At 43.7% G+C, this 6,000-nt stretch overlaps 1 protein-coding gene across 4 annotated transcripts in view; it reads right to left on the bottom strand.

The window, feature by feature from the left end:
• inpp5b (inositol polyphosphate-5-phosphatase B) overlaps positions 1-6,000 on the bottom strand; it is a 168,335-nt gene that overhangs the window by 72,912 nt on the left and 89,423 nt on the right. The window contains exon 2 of one of the 4 annotated variants that reach the window (XM_043717905.1): positions 4,262-4,377. The exons of the other annotated variants lie outside the window; for them this stretch is intronic. The gene's annotated coding sequence lies outside the window, so the exon portion shown is untranslated. The remainder of the gene's footprint in view (positions 1-4,261; positions 4,378-6,000) is intronic. 4 annotated transcript variants of the gene reach the window in all.

Raw genomic sequence — 6,000 nt, forward strand, 5'->3', positions numbered from 1 at the left:
AGGAATTCAACTGGAGGGGAAAACCCCAACTGACCTCACCCTCAGTAATCTACCTTTCCCAGATGCATTTGTCCATGACAACAGCAGTAAGGCATAACACTACATACTCCATGTGGAGATAAGGTGCCATCTTCACATTGAGGGCACCCTCCATTATGTTGTGTGATGATATGACTATGCTCAATGTAACAGCCTTTGAACAGATCAAGCAACTCAAAGCCAGGCATCCACAAGATGCTGTAGGCTATCAGCAACAAGAGAATTGTATTCAGTTGCAATTTGTAACGTCATGGTCTGGCATTTTCGCCACTCTGACAGTACTATCAAATAGGGAGATCAATCCTATTTCAATGTAAAATGCAGAATGGCATGTCAGGAACAGCTGTAGATATACTTATAAATGAGGTGTATACCTGAGAAAGGTACAATATAGACGAAGAAATATGAAATAGATTTAAGTGATTCCACAACAACAGAACAGATCTAATTACTTGTGGTTAAACTGAAGTCTTGCTACATCCAGTCATAAATGGCAGTGTACAATTAACAACTCACGGGAGGAGGAGGCTCCACAAATAGCAAGGGTAAAGCATTTGCATCTACCTTCAACCAGAAGGCAAATAGATGATCTATCTCAGCCTCCTCCAGAGGTCAGCTTCACAGATGCCTGTTATTAGCCAATTTGATTCATTCACGTGACATCAAGAAATGGGTGGAGGCAATGGATACTGAAAAGATCCCTGACAACAGTCTGGTATTAGTACTAATGACTCTAGCCACACTGCTCCAGTACAGTTTCAACACTGGCATCAATCCGACAATGTGGAAAGATTTTTTTTAGATTAGATTAGATTACTTACAGTGTGGAAACAGGCCCTTTGGCCCAACAAGTCCACACCGACCCGCCGAAGCGTATACCACCCAGACCCATACTCCTACACTTACCCCTAACCCCTAACACCTAACACTACGGACAATTTAGCATGGTCAATTCACCTACCCTGCACATTTTTGGATTGTGGGAGGAAACCGGAGCACCCGGAGGAAACCTACGCAGAGAATGTGCAAACTCCACACAGAGTCGCCTGAGGCGAGAATTGAACCCGGGTCTCTGGCGCTGTGAGGCAGCAGTGCCAACCACTGTGCCACCGTGCCGCCCACAATTATTGAGGTACATTCAGTACACAAAATGTCAGACAAATCCAACCCTATCAATTACTGCCCTCTCAGTCTACTCTTGATCATCAACAATGAGTTGGAAAGGATCATTGATATTGTTATCAAGCAGAAATTCTAAAGGAATAATCTGCCCAATTAGTTTGAGGTCTATCAGAGTCACTCACTCCTGACCTCATTTACAGCCACGGTCCAAATACAGACAAAAGTGAATTCCAGCGCTAAGGTGAGAGTGACTGCACTGGGCATCAAAGCTGCATTTATCCTATCAAAACAGGATACAAAGGGAATTGAGGGGGAAAAAATACATGCAACAGTTGAAGTCATACTGAGCACAAAGGGAGATGGATGTGATTGTGGTCAATCATCTCTCCAGGACATCTCTCCAGGAATTCCACAAAAGTTGTGCTCTGGGTCCAATCACCATAGCCTTCCCTTCATCATAAGGTCAGAAGTGGAGCTACTGAAGCAGGCTAATCCCGTATGCAAGATGTAGACAATATCCAGATGCTGAGACACAGCAATTAACACTACTGCCACACAATTGCCAGGTAATGATAATTTCCAACAAAGAGAATCTAACCCTCATCCTTGATATTCAATGGCATTATCAAGACTGAATACCATATCACCATCTTGACCAGAAACTGAACTGGACCAGTCATTTTTTTTTAGATTAGATTACTTACAGTGTGGAAACAGGCCCTTCAGCGCAACAAGTCCACACCGACCCTCCGAAAAGCAACCCACCCAGACCCATTCCCCTACATTTACCCTTTCACCTAACACTATGGACAATTTAGCATGGCCAATTCACCTAACCTGCACATCTTTGGACTGTGGGAGGAAACCGGAGCACCCGGAGGAAACCCATGCAGACACAGGGAGGATGTGCAAACTCCACACAGACAGTTGCCGAGGCGGAAATTGAACCTGGGTCTTTGGTGCTGTGAGGCAGCAGTGCTAACCACTGTGCCACCGTGCCGCCCATTTCATTGCAATAGCTACCAAAGCAGGTTGTAGGCTCGGAATTCTGAGTGAGTAACTTGCTTCCTGTGCCCCCCAATGCATGCACAACATCTACAAGACAAAAGTCAGGAGTGATGGACTACATTCCATATGCTTGAACAGGGGCAACTCAGACCACACTCATGAAGCTGGACATATACAGAACAAAGCAGCCCACCTGAAAGGTATCCCACCCACAAACTTCACCATTCATTCTCTTCATCACTGACACACTATGGTTGCAATGTCTACCATGTACAAGATGCATTATAACTACACACCTCTGCTCATTTGACAGCACTTTCTAAAACACAAGGTGAAGGGTAACAGCTGCATTGGGAAACGAACTGGAAGTTCCCCTCCAGTTCACACACCATGGAACTACGTCACTGTTCCTTCACGTCACTGGGCCAACATTCTGAAACTCCCCTTCCAACAGTACTGTTGGAGTTCCCACACCTTATGGACTCAGTGGTTCAAGAAGGCAGCTCATCACCACCTTTTCCAGCGAAACTAGGGGTGGGCAACAAATGCTGATGCCCACATCCCATTAATGAATTAAACAAACAGTGTTAGCAATTGCTTCAATTCTTCAGAGACACATCGGAAAATTTATAATGGGTGCAGCAGAAGGGAAAACAAAAAGTGCTTACAACAGCACTGGCAATATGGAACAAGTAGCTGAGAAACTCAAATGAGGAACCTGCTATGGAACCCTGATATTAATAAACAAGCAGGGGATGCTGAACTGCAAAAGGCATCAGTAGCCACCTTCACCCTGTTCTCATCTGGCATTCTCACAACATTCTGCATACCCAAATCAATTGTTGGCCATCAGAAAGGGACACTGGAATCCTCTCCAAGTCCAGGACACTGAAATGTATGGGACAAATGCATAAACCTCACCAGAGGGAGCTCTGAAAATAAATGCATCTTATTTGAATATTTGTAAATTAGAAGCAGGAAAAACAAATCAATGAACAAGAAAGCTATTGGATTATTGTAAAAATGTAAACAGTTCTCTTAAACCCTTCAGGGAAGTGATCCTTCTAAAGGACAACACAGATGGCCTCCTTCTTCAAGGACCGCAATTTCCCCCCCGACATGGTCGACGGTGCCCTAATGAAGAAGAGCATATCTTCTCAACATCACAACTATTGATCTCACCCTGCTTGGCTGTTGTATGGAACCCCCTACGTGTTAACCCCTTAAAGCCAAATACATAACAATATTGTCAAATTTGATGGAATTTTAATGCATTTACTTTAGGGGAAATTTGGCATGTTAATATGCTGCAGTTTTTCTTATCTGCGATGTTTTGTGTTATGTTGCTGAAAATATTACTGATGAAATACTTAGCAGTTGTAGTAAAATCATGCGTATACTTAGGATGAAGAAGATTATGAGTACCACATATGCTTGGTCCAGTTCTTGTTGGATTCATTTGGATATCAAAGTTGAAACTTTATTGCTGGAACAGCACAGCAGGTCAGGCAGCATCCAGGGAACAGGAGATTCGACGTTTCGGGCACAGGCCCTTCTTCAGGAATGAGCAGAGAGTGTTCAGCAGGAGAAGATAAAAGGTAGGGAGGAGGGACTTGGAGGAGGGGCGTTGGAAATGTGATAGGTGGAAAGAGCTCCATCCTACTCCGACCTATCACCCTCACCTTGACCTCTTTCCACCTATCACATTTCCAACGCCCCTCCTCCAAGTCCCTCCTCCCTACCTTTTATCTTCTCCTGCTGAACACTCTCTGCTCATTCCTGAAGAAGGGCCTGTGCCCGAAACGTCGAATCTCCTGTTCCCTGGATGCTGCCTGACCTGCTGTGCTGTTCCAGCAATAAAGTTTCAACTTTGATCTCCAGCATCTGCAGACCTCACTTTCCCTTCTAAAGGATTGGAAATGATTGCAAAATGGAATGCTATTTCACTCAAGTGGCCATTTAGTACCACAGACATTGACTAATTTAACAAGTTCAAAGACAATAGTGCAAAATTAAATCAATGACTCAGGCTAATGAAGTAACTTAGGACAGGAATAAACAAAAACAAAATTTTCAGCAGCTCAGTACTTACTGGGAGCAGCAATGGCAGCAATGGCGGTGATGGCAGCAGCAGCAGCAGTGGCAGCAACACCAGCAGAAAAATACGTACAAAGTATTGTTGAATGAATAGGTGGCGCACAGGCAGGGCTAGATAGCAGTAGGAAAGCACTATTATTAGTTAAGGACCGGGAGTGACCCGCCAACACAGGAGTAAAGCTATTTCTATGCAAAATGATAGCAAGGGGAATATTAGAAGCTCAGATGTAACATATAATGCTATATTTTGCAGAATGCATCACTACTAAATATATTACAGTACTGATACGTATGGTCTATTGAATATTAATTTCCAACATCTGGTTGTTAGACTTTATACTTTTCTGGAACTAAAATGGTTTCAAAAGGAAAATAACATAAATCTAAAATGGCCACAATGGTCCTCTGAGTACAGATTGAGGCAAACATTGGATGACCACGATGGAATAAATGGAGCTATCCACACTAGAAGTACCATTTTCATTGAAAGACACTGAAAGCAGGCATCTGAGTTACCATCAAGAAGCTTGCATGTCTTATTTAGCTCACACTTGTATGATAATTTTACATGTTGAGAAATGAAAGATTTACCTTCCAATTCACCAACTTGCAAAGACAATGGTGGGAGATTCTGAAATACACAGGAAACTGTATTTCAGCAGCTGCTTTTGAGCAGCAGAACAGAAAGAAACATGAAATTGTGCCAAGAACTGGAACTCTCGCCCTATATCTCTCATTATCTTGGAATTCGGCAACTGGTGAAATAATAACCTTGGAAAACAACCAATCACCAACAACTCAATCACATCTACAGATTCCCCTACTGCTGAGGACACAGGTCAACTATTAACATAGAACATAACAGCGCAGTACAGGCCCTTCGGCCCTCGATGTTGCACCGCCCTGTCATACTAATCTGAAGCCCATCCCACCTACACTATTCCATGTACATCCATATGCCTGTCCAATGACGACTTAAATGCACTTAAACTTGGCGAATCTACTACCGTTGCAGGCAAAGCATTCCATACCCATACTACTTTGAGTAAAGAAACTACCTCTGACATCTGTCTTATACCCATCTCCTCTCACTTTAAAGTTGTGTCCCCTCCTGTTTGCCGTCCCCATACTTGGAAAAAGCTCTCCCTGTCCACCCTATCTAACCCTCTGATTATCTTGTATGTCTCTATTAAGTCACCTCTCAATCTTCTTCTCTCTAACGAGAACAGCCTCAAGGCCCTCAGCCTTTCCTCATAAGACGTTCCTTCCATACCAGGCAACATCCTAGTAAATCTCCTCTGCACCCTTTCCAAAGCTTCCACATCCTTCTGATAATGCAGTGACCAGAACTATACACAATGCTCCAAGTGTGGCCATACCAGAGCTTTGTACAGCTGCAGCATAACCTCCTGGTTCTGGAACTCAATCCCTCTATTAATAAAGGCCAAAACACTGTATGCCTTCTTAACAACCCTGTCAATCTGGGTGGCAACTTTCAGGGATCTGTGTACATGGATACCGAGATGTCTCTGCTCATCTGCACTCCCAAGAATCTTACCGTTAGCCCAGTACTTTGCATTCCGATTACTCCGTCCAAAGTGTATCACCTCACACTTGTCCACATTAAACTCCATTTGACACCTCTCAGCCCAGCTCTGCATTCTATCTATGTCTCTCTATAACCTACTACATCCTTCGTCGCTATCCACAACTCCACCGACCTTAGTGTCGTCC

Source organism: Chiloscyllium plagiosum, chromosome 27 (assembly GCF_004010195.1).
Source record: "Chiloscyllium plagiosum isolate BGI_BamShark_2017 chromosome 27, ASM401019v2, whole genome shotgun sequence".
NCBI classification, from domain to species: domain Eukaryota; kingdom Metazoa; phylum Chordata; class Chondrichthyes; order Orectolobiformes; family Hemiscylliidae; genus Chiloscyllium; species Chiloscyllium plagiosum.